The sequence below is a fragment of the Pelobates fuscus genome, chromosome 11 (assembly GCF_036172605.1).
Source record: "Pelobates fuscus isolate aPelFus1 chromosome 11, aPelFus1.pri, whole genome shotgun sequence".
In the NCBI taxonomy this organism is placed as follows: Eukaryota; Metazoa; Chordata; class Amphibia; order Anura; family Pelobatidae; genus Pelobates; species Pelobates fuscus.
Window position 1 is genome coordinate 85,718,528 of NC_086327.1, and position 14,835 is coordinate 85,733,362.

A 14,835-nucleotide genomic window follows, 5' to 3' on the forward strand; every position below is an offset into this window, starting at 1 on the left:
TGCTATCAAGCGTTACGACTCTCTTTCAAGTTACCCATAAGACACACACTGTATCTGAATGCTAGAGGGCTTCTGCGATTCTTACTGTGAAAATCACAATGAGAAGACGCCAGCGTCCATAGGAAAGCATTTATAATGCTTTCCTATGGACTGGCTGAATGCGCGCGCGGCTCTTGCCGCCCATGCGCATTCAGCCGAAGAGGCAGAGAGGAGGAGGAGAGCTCCCCGCCCGGTGATGGAGAATGAGGTAAGTTTAACCCCTTCCTCTTCATCCAGCCCGGCGGGAGGGGGACCCTAAAGGTGGGGGATCCTCAGGGCACTATAGTGCCAGGAAAATGAGTATGTTTTCCTGGCACCAGTGGCGTACATACCAGGGTCGCATACCTGCGACCCGGTATGTACGCAATGGGCCAGCCTCTTCTCCTGGGGGGCCCAGGAGCCGGCCACCTCCGGGCCCCCCGAGGCTGGCCCTGCTTACACCTGGCGGCCGGTCAGGCTGGCTGGTGCGCGAGGGAGCACTCTCCCCTGAGTGCTTCCTCTTCAGCTCCCTCGCGCACCGCACTGATACCGGAGCCGGAAGATGATGTCATCTTCCGGCGCCGGTTACTGTGTGTGTCTGTTACTGAGTGTGTTTGTGTGTGTGTGTTAGTGAGTCTGTTTGATGTCTGTTAGTGAGTGTGTGTTTGTCAGTGAGAGTGTATGTTTTGTAAGTGAGTGTGTATGTATGTCTGCCGCTGAGTGTGTCTTTGTCAGTAAATGTGTGTGTCTGTTAGCTAGTGTGTGTGTGTCTTCAGCACTTACCTTTCTCCAGCGCCGGACTCCCATGGCGCTGGGGATCCCTCCGCCTCTCAGCTCCGAATGCGCATGCACGGCAAGAGCCGCGCACGCATTCAAACCGCCCATAGGAACTCAATGCTTTCCTATGGACGTTCAGTGTCATAAAATGGCGGAAGCGCCTCTAGCGGCTGTCAGTGAGACAGCCACTAGAGGCTGGATTAACCCTCAGTGAAACATAGCAGATTCTCTGAAACTGCTATGCTTTCAGCTGCAGGGTTAAATCTAGAGGGACCTGACACCCAGACCACTTCATTGAGCTGATGTGATCTGGGTGTCTGTAGTGGTCCTTTAAGTGTGTGTGCATCTGCATGCAGTGGCGTACATACCGCGGTCGCAGCCCTGCAACCCCTGCGACCAGGTGCCCGCCGCCATGTGTTGCTGTTCCGGCCCGCTCAGAGTAAGCGCGAGGGGGGGGGCCCACGGATCAATTTTTGCACCGGGGCCCCATGGGTCATGTGTATGCCACTGCCTTGCACTATAGTGGTCCTTTAAGTATATTCTATGTAACTATGAATGCAGTGCTTTTATTACATTGCATTCTATGTAAATATGACTGCAGTGCTTTTATTACAGTGTATTCCATGTAAATGTGACTGCAGTGTTTTTATTACAGTGCATTCTATGTAAATGTGATTGTAGTGCTTTTATTACAGTGTATTCCATGTAAATGTGACTGCAGTGTTTTTATTACAGTGCATTCTATGTAAATGTGATTGCAGTGCTTTTATTACAGTGCATTCTATGGAAATGTGACTGCAGTGCTTTTACCTCTACCATGTAAGCTCATTGAGCAGGGCCCTCAACCCCTCTGTTCCTGTGCCTCCATTTGGCTGGTTACAATTACGTGTCTGTTAGTCCACCCTTATACAGCTTTACGGAATTTGCTGGCGCTATATAAATAATAAAATAATAATAATAATATGTGTTACTGTTTTGAAACACTTATGCTTGTGTTCAGTAAAGTCTCCCAAATTTAACAGTACCCCCCATGTACAGATTTTATGGTGTTTTGGAAAGTTAGAGAGTCAAATATAAGGCTTGCATTTCAATTTTTTCACATTGAAATTTGCCAGTTTGGTTACGTCGCCTTTGAGACCGTATGGTAGCCCAGGAAGGAGAATTACCCCCATGATGGCCAGGGCCGGATTAACATAGGGGCTGATGGAGCTGCAGCTCCAGGCCCAGGCCCATAGAATAGGCCCATTTAAAAAAAAAAAAAATGTTTTTGTTTTTTACACACACTACTCTTAGGTTTGCCACCTGACTGGTATTTTACTGGTATTTGAGGCTGCCTGGCTGTGCCACTATTGCAGTAATACCGGCAATACAAATGCAGGTAATTTTCTCAGAATAAATGGAGATCACTCTGCAATACCAGCACCGACCAGTAGGGGTCACTGTGTGTGTAGAGAGGCAGGGATAGGAAGTTACAGCATATCCCTGCCTCTCTCTACTACTTACTGATCCGTGAGGGAGCAGCAACACAGCAGAGTCCAGACAGCAGCTCTACAGCTCAGGTAAGTGAGGGATGGGGGGAAAGGCAGCAGGGACACATGGGGACACTGAGACACTATGGGACACTGAGACACTAGGGGACATATATGGACACTGAGACACTAGGGGACAAATGGGGACACAGACACTAGGGGACACTGACACTAGGACACATGGGGACACAGACACTGGGAGACCTGGAAACACTGAGACACTTGGGGACACTGGAAAACATGGGGACACTGAGACACTAGGGGACACATGGGGATGCTGTGAAACATAGGGACATTGGGAGACACTGAGACATTGGGACACGGAGACACTATGTCCCCATTTCTCCCAGTGTCCCCATGTCTCCCATCCAGTGTCCAATGTCTCTCAGTGTGCCTAGTGTCCCCATGTGTCCCAGTGTCCCTTTATGTCCCAGTGTCCCCATGTCTATGTCCACAACTGTCCCCATGTCTCCCAGTGTCCCCAAGTGTCTGTCTCCCAGCCAGTGTCCCCCTAGTCTCCCAGTGTCCTATAGTCTCCCAGTGTCCCTATGTCACTTTGTCCCTAGTGTCTTAGTGTCCCTAAATGTTTCAGTGTCCCCATGTCTCCCAGTGTCTGTGTTCCTAGTGTCTCAGTGTGCCTAGTGTCCCCATGTCTCCCAGTGTCCCTATGTGTCCCAGTGTCCCCATGTCTCCTAGTGTCCCCAGTGTCTGTGTTCCCATGTCTCTGTGTCCCTAGTGTCTTAGTGTCCCTAAATGTTTCAGTGTCCCCATGTCTCCCAGTGTCTGTGTTCCTAGTGTCTCAGTGTGCCTAGTGTCCCCATGTCTCCCAGTGTCCCTATGTGTCCCCATGTCTCCCAGTGTCCCCAGTGTCCCCTAGTCTCCCAGTGTCTGTGTTCCCATGTCTCTGTGTCCCTAGTGTCTTAGTGACCCAAATGTTTCAGTGTCCCCATGTCTCCCAGTGTCTGTGTCCCTAGTGTCTCAGTGTCCCCATTTCTCCCAGTTTCCTTAAATGTTTCAGTGTCCCCATGTCTCTGTGTCCCCGGGTCTCTCAGTGTCCCCATGTCTCTCAGTGTCCCCATGTCTCTCAGTGTCCCCAGTATCCTAGTGACATGGGGACACACTGAGACATTGGGACACTGGGAGAAATGGGGACACTGAGAGACTAGGGGACTGGGCGACATGGGGACACTGACACTGTTATACATAGGGACACTGAGACACTGGGTGACTTGCGAGACTGAGACACTGGGAGCAATCCATCTATACAGCAGAATCAATCTGTGAGTAGTTTATTGGTGATTTTACAGAATTTTCTCTGATGTCACTCCTTGTGATTAAACAAATTATTAAGACTGGTATTTTCCAAGAAAGGTGGCAACCCTAACTACTCTTCACATACTCTTGCTTAAAGGAGCACTATAGGGTCAGGAACACAATCATGTAATTCTGACCCTATTATGTTAAAACCACCACGTTGGCCCCTTCTTGCCTCCCTAAGTATAGTAAAATATAACTTGCAGCTGCTGGCTCTGCCTCTGAACTGACTGTCTGCTGACATCATCAGAAGTGGTGGTCTGAGCAAATTACCATACTTCCCCATAGGATTGGCTGAGACTGTCAACTAAGCAGATCAGGGGCAGAGCCAGCACAATTCCAATCAGCATCTCCTCGAAAAGATAAATTGAATCAATGCATCTGTTTGAGGAAAGTTCAGTGTCTGCATGCAGAGGGTGGAGACACTGAATAGCAGTGCTGCACACTAGGCAGTACTGCCCCAGGAAGCACCTCTAGCAACCATCTAAGGAGTGGCCAGTGGAGTTATTTTCTCTGAAAAGACAGTGTTTACTGCAAAAGGCCTGAATGGAATGATTCTACTTACCAGAACAAATACAATAAGCTGTAGTTGTAATGGTGACTATAGTGTTCCTTTAAGTTTGAAAGCTTAAGAGGGATGTATGGGAACAAAACTTTTGTGGACTGGCTGACAATAAAATTAATTTAGGTAATGCAGACGTTGGTGTCTCTAACACTGTGGCATGTCCCCTTTCTTCTACACTCACTACATACACCTTTTCTCTGTCTCAGACTATATACCAGGGACTTCTGCCTGCTAATAAGACAATAATGAGAAAAGTGGACATGTGAGTGCTAGGGGACAGTCCTTAGAAAGCATGGAGTGAGCGCAACATTAGACGCATTTATGTCAAGCTTAGGGTGCTGCCTGCATAGTATGCCCTTAGTTGGACAGCCTGCAGGATTGGCGGGCAGCCTGACATGCATTCATGCCAGGCTGTCCTTCAAATTCTTTGGACAGACATGCCCCCTTTTTGGGCATGTTCTCCCCTTTTGGCAGGTCTGGTCACGTGATTCGCACCAGTGGCCCACCTTTTACCCCGCCCATTGACTTCCTGCTTCACTGGACACTGCTGTTAGGGGTTATGGATTTACTTGAAAGATGAAATCAAAAATTAGAGAGAGATTAGAGTATGTGTTTTCTTATAGCCGCATCCTATGAGTTTCCCTCCAGCACCATCTCTATCAGATACATGACGCTTGGGAGGTATGACTGTTTTAGTGTTTTTGGTCAATAAGATTCCGTAATTAGGCCCATCATAATTGTCAGCACCAGGCCCAGTGTGCTCTTAATCCGGCCCTGATGATGGCATACCATTTGCAAAAGTAGACAACCCAAGATATTGCAAATGGGGTATATCCAGGGCCGCCATCAGAAATTCTGGGGCCCCTAACACAGCTCAAGGTCTGGGCCCCCGGGTGCCCGCCTCCAAGCCCAGCCTCCAAATCTCGCCCACAGGAATACACACACACAGACACAAAAGGACACAGACACACACAGAGAAAGATACACAAATATTGAAACAGACATACACACATACAGGCATACTGACACACATATACTGAAACAGACACACACATATACAGACACACACATGCATAAGGAGATACAGATACACACACACACACTCACACTGAAGTACATACATACTTGCATACTGACACACACACATACACACATACATTCTGACAAACAGACATACATACATGCATACTGACATACATACACACATACATACATACATAGAATCATACATACATACATACTGACAGACATACATACACATACATACATAGATCGATAGATACATACTGATAAATATATACATATACATACTCAAAAAGCGGTCAGAATGTATGGGGTGTCTGTAGCACTTTGAATACCCATTGAGGCAAACAGCCTCCGAACGTATGGCAATATGTCCACCCGCTCTACCTGTTCAGGTAGGCCTCTCAGGCGTACATTCTGTCACCGGTGTCAGGACTCCAGTGTGAGCACCATCTTGTGTAATTGTTGAACTTGTGTGGTGAGACCCTCCACATGTTGCTTAGTAGCCTGAAGTTGAGTGTCCTGTGACTGTTCTCTGCCCTCCACCGCTGACACTTTTTGTTGCAGGACCTTTATGTCAGCTTGTGTTTCCTGGAGGTCTGACTTCCACACTTTTCTCAGATCTACCAACAATCTTTTTAGATCTCCCTTTGTGGATGGGGATGAGTCCTCATCTGAGTCAGCTCTAAGATATACTCCAGCTGGGTTAGGTGAGATACATGGTTCCTTCTCTTCAGGGGAGTCATCTGAGGCATCTTGTTCACTGTGGTGTTCAGTTGCTGCCTTTGTGGGTAATGGCGGAGGTGTTCTCTCAGAGGACAGCCTTATGTCCGGTAGTGTAGGCCTCTCCGTCTGGTATTGACTTTTGTGTTTGTGCCCCATGTCGTCTGTGGGTTGTTAGGGGTGCCGGGATCACCCTCACCGGGGGAGGGGGGAATATTCTCTGGTGGGGTCTACACAGGATGTTAAGCCCCTGAGCAGAGGGATCGTCCGCCTCCCGTCTGCCCGCGTGTGGTAGACCGCGGCTCGTACTGTGACCGTAGGTGCCTGAGTCTGCACTTTTGTTACAGATCGGGGTGGTCTCTGGATAGCTCCCCAACCTCTGGTGTGTGATACGATTGTAGGATAGCTTATAGCTTATAAGCACTGATATTGTCGCGGTTCAGCCAGAGTTCTAGCGAGACGCGTCCGCTTGGCTCAGCAGTTAGGCTCTGCCCCCCATAGTACAACAAAAAGAAATAAGTAGGAATGCAAAGCAGGTGAAATGAACACTTCTAAGGTGTAAATAAAAATTATATATATACAACCTTATAATAGCGTGGTGGACGATATCTACAGAAAAATATCTAAATCACACATCGTGTGATAAAAGTATGAATGTAAAGACACGCAGGATGACTATATAAAACTCACAAAATATCAGTGAATATCAGGCCCATCATCCTTAATCAGAAGTGGTCTTCAGGGTAAATTAGGAAGAATCTTCTTTCACACTTGTAAGGTAAAGAAACCAAATATTAGTGCAGATTGAAATAAAACTTCAAAGAATTTATTATATAATGCACTTACAAAAAGGTCCAGGTAAAACAGCATATGATCCACTACAAGGTGGTATTAAAATCATCAACAGCAAGTCCTCCAGTGGTATAATCCAACGCGTTTCGTCCGCAGGACTTCTTCAGGGATTATGGTTTCACTGTTCCAGGAGTCTTCATTTGAATATGCCGCCAGAAGAACGAAATATGATCCACCTGTGTTGAAATTCCGTCGCGTGCGTGTCAAGCTGGAACGCAATACCAACGTCCGGCCCGAATCCTTCAACAGAGGCGCTTATGGCAACCGTGCGCAAGTTGGATGTGGAGAATCGAGCGGCATGGGAATGCGAGTGCCGATTGCGGAGATTGGGGCTGTGGCCAATTGGTCTCTCTGCCCAGCGGCAGTGTGTGTTACAGGGAGCTGAAGGTGCCGTCCTTGCTCCCCAGTGGCAGTGTGTGTTACAGGGAGTTGAAGGGGTCGTCCTTCCTCCCCAGCGGCAGTGTGTAGCCCAGGGAGCTGAAGGGGTCGTCCTTCCTCCCAGCGGCAGTGTGTGTTACAGGGAGCTGAAGGTGCCGTCCTTGCTCCCCAGCAGCAGTGTGTGTTACAGGGAGTTGAAGGGGTCGTCCTTCCTCCCCAGCGGTGGTGTGTGCTACAGGGAGCTGAAGGTGCCGTTCTTGCTCCCCAGCGGCAGTGTGCGTTACAGGGAGTTGAAGGGGTCGTCCTTCCTCCCCAGCGGCGGTGTGTACCCCAGGGAGCTGAAGGTGCCATCCTTCCTCCCCAGCGGCAGTGTGTACCCCAGGGAGCTGAAGGGGTCGTCCTTCCTCCCCAGCGGCAGTGTGTGTTACAGGGAGCTGAAGGTGCCGTCCTTGCTCCCCAGCGGCAGTGTGTGTTACAGGGAGTTGAAGGGGTCGTCCTTCCTCCCCAGTGGCGGTGTGTACCCCAGGGAGCTGAAGGTGCCGTCCTTCCTCCCCAGCGCCAGTGTGTACCCCAGGGAGCTGAAGGGGTCGTCCTTCCTCCCCAGCGGCAGTGTGTATCCCAGGGAGCTGAAGGTGCCGTCCTTCCTCCTCAGCGGCAGTGTGTACTCCAGGGAGCGGAAGGTGCCGTCTTTCCTCCCAGCGGCAGTGTGTGTTACAGGGAGCTGAAGGTGCCGTCCTTCCGTCCCAGCGGCAGTGTATGTTACAGGGAGCTGAAGGTGCCGTCCTTCCTCCCCAGCGGCAGTGTGTGTTACAGGGAGCTGAAGGTGCCATCCTTGCTCCCCAGCGGCAGGACAATATATGGAAAGATGAGACAGTTGGTCCCCCTCTTCACCAGCAGACAAGTATGGAAGGTTTAGGAGGTAATTGGCTGGCCGAAGTAAGGCAGCGAGTGGCCCAGTATGGGGATGATTTACCCATGGAGACACGCCGGGTGATCTGGAACCAGGTCATGGCCGAGCGAAAAACAAGGCTTGGCCGAGAATTCCAGCGGGCGAAAGAGGGAAAGCGTCAGGGAGAGGAGCTTGTTACCCCCTCTCCCCAGCGGCAGTCTACAGTTCAGGAGCATAACCCACCAAGGGGAGACACTAAGCCCCTCACCCGCGCAGATGGGACCGTGGTCTCTGCGCCCAAGCTACAGGGAGTACGGAGGGTCAGCCCTGCTCCCCAGCGGCAGAATATTTTACCGGGAGGGGAGAGTCTCGTTCCCCCTCCCCAGCGGCAGCCTAGCCCACCAAGGGGAGACACTAAGCCCCTCACCCGCGCAGATGGGACCGTGGTCTCTGCGCCCAAGCTACAGGGAGTACGGAGGGTCAGCCCTGCTCCCCAGCGGCAGAATATTTTACCGGGAGGGGAGAGTCGCGTTCCCTCTCCCCAGCGGCAGCGTAGCCCACCAAGGGGAGACAGTAAGCCCCACACCAGCACAGATGGGACCGTGGTCTCTGCGCCTAAACTACAGGGAGTACAGATGGTCAGCCCTGCTCCCCAGCGGCTGGAAGTGTGTAAGGGAGAGGAGCTTGTTACCCCCTCTCCCCAGCGGCAGCCTAGCCCACCAAGGGGAGACAGTAAGCCCCACACCAGCACAGATGGGACCGTGGTCTCTGCACCTAAACTACAGGGAGTACAGATGGTCAGCCCTGCTCCCCAGTGGCTGGAAGTGTGTAAGGGAGAGGAGCTTGTTACCCCCTCTCCCCAGCGGCAGCCTAACCCACCAAGGGGAGATGTTAGGCCCCACAACTGTGCAGATGGGACCGTGGTCTCTGCACTTGCAGCGCAAGGGGTGGGGACGGTCGGTCCTGTCCCCCAGCCACAGAGCGGTGTATCCAGAGGGGAGACAATCGGTCTCCCCCTTCCACAGCCAGGCTCAAACCAGGCTACTTCCGTGGTAGCGCTGGCACCAGGGCAGAGTACAGCTGGTCTCTGCCCACTCAGCAACCCACCAAGGCAGCCTACCAGTTTCCCGCACAGCCGTGGTGAGGCACCTGGACCGGGACAAGTTTATCTCTTACTCAGGTGTAGTAACCATTTATTGCGGGTGGGCTGTACTACTGTTTGTGCTTCGTGGGTGGGTTGCTGGACTAACCAGGGCACTGACCGACAGAAGGTCAGATACCCTGTTAGTCTGGGGGGTAAAGGGGAGAAGTGTGGCGAAACCGACCTTGCCACGTGTCCTTGGAGGGGGCTGCTTGCCTGCCTCCTGCCTGCTGACTATGGCCCCTGGGAGATTTGGCCCTTTAAATACAGTATTTGGGCATATTGTATTTTATTGTGCGGCTACTGGCCCTTTAAGCACAGTGAATGGACTTACTGAAACTTTTTGGACACTTCCTCTTCCCCTCCCCCGGATCCATTGTTCTCCAGCAGGGTGTTGTCCCAGGGACACTGCCAGACCAGTGGGAACTGGTCTGAGCAGGAAAAGCCATGCTTGCAAGTGAAAACAAAGGACTTCGACCTAACTGTTAAACCCCTGAACCTATTCAAGTGAATTTTGGACATGTTTGTCCCCAAGTTATACTGGTTAAAATAATATAAGTTTTATGTATGTACGATGTTAACTCAGAAAGTTATAAAAATGTATAAAAAGTGAAGTGTCGTCTCATTATTGGGGGAGGATTTATTGCATGCTGTTCCAGTTTGACTGTTAGGAGTGCAAACCTATTCGTATGGTTCCTATTCAACTGTCTACTGCATTCAGAGGCTTGAGAGGATTCATATGCTTCTCCGATACGGTGATAGTGTTGTCTGCCAGAGTGCTTGGAGTCCTCAGGAAACGCTAGGTGCATCCTTTAACGGAGGTACCCAGTTGGGGTGCCAGGCGATCCGTTACAAATATAAAAATAAAAATAAAAATAAATATAAAAATAAAATAAGAATATATAAACCACAATCATCATGGGACACCTCTTCCACAGATATTACATATGAATATAATCTCTAACAATATTCTAAATGCCTTAGTCAATGCTCTTACAATATTGTTTAACAGACAGGCATAAAAATAAGAAATGTATATAATGTACATAATAATATAATATATTTATTATACGGCAGAAATTGTAAAAAATTAATGTAATGATTCTTGCTCCAAAAAATTCTGAAACTTAAAAACAAAAATTAAAATCAAGAATAAACGCAATATCATAAAGATTCATGAAGAAAAAGAACTTGGAAAGACCAGAGAGGAAAAAACTCCAAAGAATGGAGGGGGTGAAAAAGAGCCTATTTATATCTACATGCCTAAAAAATCAAATTAGTCCTGTGAGATCTATGTCCATATTTAGGCCGTGTTTAAGGGTACCTAAGTTATAGATCCCCTGTGCTTCTTTTTTATTCAGTAGTGTAGATCTATTTCCTCCTCTCCAATTTCTATCCGTTCTATCTATCCCGATCGCCATAAAATTATCCCACGAGAAAGACGGACATGTATTACAGTGTTTGGGAACACTGTGTTCCGTTTTGTTAGTATGGATATAATAAAAATGCTCTGCCAGCCTAGTATGTAATTTTCGTGTTGTTCGCCCCACATATTGGGCGCCACAACCACATTGTAAAAGGTAAATGATAAACATGGTGGAACATTGAATTTACTTTTTTATTTCATACTTTTTCTTGGTATAGGTGCCTGTAAAATCATCTGTGGTTCTTTTTTGACACAACTGTAAAAACCTTTTAGTTCAAACAAATGGGTATCCACTTTTTTGGTACGTAGTAAGCTGGGTGCTAACTGTTTTTTAAATTTTCCGCCTTTTTGTATATAACTATAGGTTTTTCTGGGATAACCTTTCCTAATACATCATCTTTCTTCAGTATATGCCAGTGTTTTTTCAAATTTTTTCCATTTTTTTGGCCTGGGAATTAAACCTGGTGATAAAGGCATATTCAAATCTATTATTAGTTTTATTTTTTTGAGTGCCACCTTGGTTTTTTAGTAACGATTGTCTTTCTAGACTTTTTATTTGTTTCTCATCCTGATTCATTTTTTTCAAATCATAACCCTTTTCATAATATCTTTTTTTAATAATCTGATTTTGTTCCTCAAATGTTGACAAGTCTGTACAATTACGTCTTAGGCGCATCATTTGACGTTCGTGAGCCACGGACCGTGATGTAAGCTAGATTTGTTAATCGCTGTGTTATAGTCTGTGCTTTTAAAAAAGGTTTTGCTTTTTAATTGTCCTCCTTCAACATAAAGGGTGAGATCCAAAAAGTCAATATGTGTAGAATGTATAACTGATGTAAAATGTAAATTATAATCGTTACAATTGATATTATTTATGAAGGATACAAGTCCCTCTGTCTGACCTTCCCATAAAATCAGGACATCGTCTATGTAGCGTCGCCATAGTTCCAGACCGCTCCAGCTACTAACCCACAACCCTTTTCTCTTTTTCTGGATAACCAAATATTTCTAAAGAAATTAACCAGAAAAAGATTTTTTGAAAAACGTCAGAAAGAAAAAATCGTAGAATCAACACCTAACGAGAAGGATATCCCTGTAAATTGTGAATTATCTTTGATCCCGATAGTACATTCCAAATAAAAAAATAAATCCAATTTCTATCCCTGTATGGAAAAAAAATAAATATCTAGAATTGTTCAATGAACTTGTCCAAGACGATTTAGAAAAAAATCACCCATAACAAGTATACTCCAAATCTTTCTAAGAAAGAGAAGGAAGCAATAAAACAATTGACGGATTATTTCGATTTGATATACTGAAGAAAGATGATGTATTCGGAAAGGTTATCCCCGAAAAACCTATAGTGATATACAAAAAGGCGGAAAATTAAAAAAAAACAGTTAGCACCCAGTTTACTACTAGTGGATACCCATTTGTCCGACCTGAAGAGGTTAAAACAAATAACATTATAACCATAGAAAGTATGACTTTGACCGTAAATATTTACTATGTCATAGCACTGATGATACAAGTAACCCAATAAATAAGTATAAAGTAATTTTAGAAATCACAAATTCCCAAATATTAAAACTGTGTTTTTATTACAATGCATTCCATATAAAGATAACGGCAGTGTTTCCAGTGACTCATGGATTTAACCAACTGCAGAGCTTTGATTACAGTGTATTACATGTAAATATGACTGCAGTGTTTTTATTACAGTGTATTCCATGTAAATGTGACTGCAATGCTTTTATTACAGTGCATTCTATGTAAATGTGACTGCAATGCTTTTATTACAGTGCATTCTCTGTAAATGTGACTGCAGAGCTTTTATTACAGTGCATTCCATGTAAATGTAACTGCAGAGCTTTTATTACAGTGCATTCCATGTAAATGTGACTGCAGAGCTTTTATTACAGTGTATTCCATGTAAATGTGACTGCAATGCTTTTATTACAGTGCATTCTATGTAAATGTGACTGCAATGCTTTTATTACAGTGCATTCTATGTAAATGTGACTGCAATGCTTTTATTACAGTGCATTCTATGTAAATGTGACTGCAGAGCTTTTATTACAGTGCATTCCATGTAAATGTGACTGCAGAGCTTTTATTACAGTGTATTCCATGTAAATGTGACTGCAGAGCTTTTATTACAGTGTATTCCATGTCAATGTGACTGCAGAGCTTTTATTACAGTGTATTCCATGTAAATGTGACTGCAGAGCTTTTATTACAGTGTATTCCATGTAAATGTGACTGCAATGCTTTTATTACAGTGCATTCTATGTAAATGTGACTGCAATGCTTTTATTACAGTGCATTCTATGTAAATGTGACTGCAATGCTTTTATTACAGTGTATTCCATGTAAATGTGACTGCAATGCTTTTATTACAGTGTATTATATGTAAATGTGACTGCAGAGCTTTTATTACAGTGTATTCCATGTAAATGTGACTGCAGAGCTTTTATTACAGTGTATTCCATGTAAATGTGACTGCAGAGCTTTTATTACAGTGTATTTCATGTAAATGTGACTGCAGAGCTTTTATTACAGTGCATTCTATGTAAATGTGACTGCAGAGCTTTTATTACAGTGCATTCTATGTAAATGTGACTGCAGAGCTTTTATTACAGTGCATTCCATGTAAATGTGACTGCAGAGCTTTTATTACAGTGCATTCCATGTAAATGTGACTGCAGAGCTTTTATTACAGTGTATTCCATGTAAATGTGACTGCAATGCTTTTATTACAGTGTATTCCATGTAAATGTGACTGCAGAGCTTTTATTACAGTGTATTATATGTAAATGTGACTGCAGAGCTTTTATTACAGTGTATTCCATGTAAATGTGACTGCAGAGCTTTTATTACAGTGCATTCTATGTAAATGTGACTGCAGAGCTTTTATTACAGTGCATTCTATGTAAATGTGACTGCAGAGCTTTTATTACAGTGCATTCCATGTAAATGTGACTGCAGAGCTTTTATTACAGTGCATTCCATGTAAATGTGACTGCAGAGCTTTTATTACAGTGTATTCCATGTAAATGTGACTGCAATGCTTTTATTACAGTGTATTCCATGTAAATGTGACTGCAGAGCTTTTATTACAGTGTATTATATGTAAATGTGACTGCAGAGCTTTTATTACAGTGTATTCCATGTCAATGTGACTGCAGAGCTTTTATTACAGTGTATTCCATGTAAATGTGACTGCAGAGCTTTTATTACAGTGCATTCCATGTAAATGTGACTGCAATGCTTTTATTACAGTGTATTCCATGTAAATGTGACTGCAGAGCTTTTATTACAGTGCATTCTATGTAAATGTGACTGCAGAGCTTTTATTACAGTGCATTCTATGTAAATGTGACTGCAGAGCTTTTATTACAGTGCATTCTATGTAAATGTGACTGCAGAGCTTTTATTACAGTGCATTCTATGTAAATGTGATTGCAATTCTTTTATTACAGTATATTCTTTGTAAATGTGACTGCAGTGATTTCATTACAGTGAATCCATATAAATCTCATTTGAAAGCTGTTGCTGTGTGAAATGCAGTTCAGGATGTTCTAGGACAGCTGGGTGATTGTGGATGTAGTAAATGTTTAGAAAATGTTTAAGGCAGTGAGTGTTGTAGATCTGTAATATACACGATGCATTATTCTTTTTCACTCTCTTTTAATATACCTATGTAATTAGAGCATATAAATACTGAGACTGAGTCTCATTAACCTGTACAATCTCTAGCTTCGTAGCACCAACAAAAGTCAGGATGGCCGAGCGGTCTAAGGCGCTGCGTTCAGGTCGCAGTCTCCTCTGGAGGCGTGGGTTCGAATCCCACTTCTGACAACCTTTTTATTCAGAGAAGTAAAAATGAATATACCGGCACTTCTAATCTGTTAGGTATCTTCTATTTTCCCAGCATGCAAACAGAATACAAATGCATCAAAATTACTCATCATATTTTTCATTAAAAAAAATGTTATGTAAAGATTGTAAAATAAAATAAAAATTACTTATAGTTTGTTTCAAAGCTAGGGATGTAATGAATTCATATGGAAGTAATGCCATGTATAATGCCACATTTATTTAATGAATGAATATATTCATAACGTGCTAAAGGATACGAATAATAGGTTGAGTTTGTAGATTCATGAAGCACAATACAACTAGTTCCCTATAGCAGTT

At 45.0% G+C, this 14,835-nt stretch overlaps 1 non-coding gene across 1 annotated transcript; it reads left to right on the forward strand.

Moving 5' to 3' along the window:
- The first annotated feature begins 14,413 nt into the window (after window positions 1-14,413).
- TRNAL-CAG (transfer RNA leucine (anticodon CAG)) lies at window positions 14,414-14,496 on the forward strand. Its single transcript has one exon. It is a non-coding gene; the product is annotated as a tRNA-Leu (tRNA).
- Window positions 14,497-14,835: the final 339 nt, after the last annotated feature.